We start from the raw sequence: 2,013 nt of genomic DNA, 5'->3' as shown, positions 1-2,013 counted from the left end.
AAATTTCCTTCTCTTTCTTTGATGAATAGGCTTGAGTCTGCATGCGCAACTGAATAACCACTTTGGGTAAGAAATTCAGCAATCTTATCATACCAAGCTCTCAGTGCTTGTTTCAGTCCATAAAGAGCTTTTCTAAGCTTGCATACATAATTAGGATTAGCTGCACTCTCAAATCCCTTTGGTTGGTTCATATAAATCTCCCTGTCTAACTCTCCGTGCAAGAAGGCATTCTTCACATCCATTTGCCACAGTTTCCAATCTTTACTTGCTGCGAGTGCTAGCAGGACTCGTACGGTAGTAATCTTTGCCACTGGACTGAATGTTTCATCATAGTCTAGTCCATATTGTTGAGAAAATCCTCGAGCCACGAGTTGAGCCTTGTATCTCTCGATTGAGCCATCCGGTCGACGCTTTATTTTGTAGACCCACTTGCAAGAGATGGGTTTGACATCTCCTAGTCTTGGCACTAGTTCCCAAGTTTGATTTTGCTCCAAGGCTATAATTTCTTCCTCCATCGCTTTCTGCCAAACCGAGTTTTATGATGCTTCTTCATGTCTCTGGTTCGTAAACTCTATCTTCTACAATAGCTGCATTTGCATACTTAGGATTTGGCCTTCGGATTCTATTTGATCGCCTAAGTTGTTGATGTGTCGTTTCATTTTTATCAGATTCGCTTGATTGAGTCACCTCTTGCTTGTCAATATCAATGTCACTTGGATTTTCAGTTGCATTGACATTTGATTGAATTTGTATAGTTTGCTCCCCCAGCTTCTGTTTTAGAATTTCTTCGATGTTTGAATCTGGTAAGACTTTCTTCTCCGAGGACCACCATGTAGATGCTTCATCAAAAACTACATCTCTTGATGTATAGTATTTTCCACTTGTTGGATCACAGCACCTCCATCCTTTTCTTTGATTGTCGTATCCAACAAATACACACTTGACTGCTTTCTTGTCAAACTTGCTACATAGATGGTGAGGCACAAATACATAGCAAACACAACCAAATACTCGGAAGTAGCTAATTGTAGGTTTCATATCCCATAGTATCTCAAATGGTGAGACGAACCCTAGCTTTGGTTGAGGAAGCTTGTTGATCACATGGGCAGCAGTTCGCATAGCTTCAGCCCAAAATCTTCCTGGAACGTTCTTTGCGTGTAACATGCTTCGACAGATTTCTGCAAGGTGTCGATTCTTTCTTTCTGCTACACCATTTTGTTGTGGCGTGTTGGCACATGTAAATTGACGTCGTATCCCACACTCGTGTAAATATTGATCGAACTCATCTGACGTGTATTCTCCGCCATTGTCTGAACGTAGACAACGAATCTTCGCTCCTACTTCTCCTTCGACCATCATCTTGAATTCTTGAAACTTTGAGAACGTGTCAGACTTTTCTTTCATAAAGAAAATCCACACATATCTTGAGTAGTCGTCAATAAATGTCACCATATACCGCATTCCGCTGATCGATGCTTGTTTGACTGGGCCGAACAAATCAGAGTGAACTAACTCTAATGGTTTCTTTGCTTTGAAACTTGACTCTTTGTATGGTAATTGATGAGCTTTACCATATTGACATCCAGCGCAGACAACGTCTGTTTTGACTTCCAGTTGTGGTAGACCTTTGAGCATAGATTTCTCCATAATCAGCTTCAACTTATGGTAGCTAATATGTCCCAATCTTGCATGCCATAGATCTGTCGTCTCATTCTTTCGGGTCTTGTCAACATAGGCAGACTCTGCAGATAGAACGTAGACAGACTCCACTCTTCGTCCTTCTATCGTCGGCTTTCCTATTATCTTAACATCTTGATAAACTTTTACATCTTCTGGCCCAAACAAGACATAGCTTCCTGATGTTGTTAGTTGTGACACTGACAACAAGTTCTTCTTTATACCCGGTACATGATAAACATTATGTAGCGACACTGTATCAGACTTATTGCCAGGCATGATTGTCGTATTGCCGATTTGAGCAATTGATAACTGTGTGTTATTTGCTGTACGTAC

Source organism: Cucurbita pepo, chromosome LG19, assembly GCF_002806865.2.
Source record: "Cucurbita pepo subsp. pepo cultivar mu-cu-16 chromosome LG19, ASM280686v2, whole genome shotgun sequence".
NCBI classification, from domain to species: domain Eukaryota; kingdom Viridiplantae; phylum Streptophyta; class Magnoliopsida; order Cucurbitales; family Cucurbitaceae; genus Cucurbita; species Cucurbita pepo.
The sequence above is the reverse complement of the archived record's forward strand: the minus strand, read 5'-3'. Positions refer to the sequence as shown.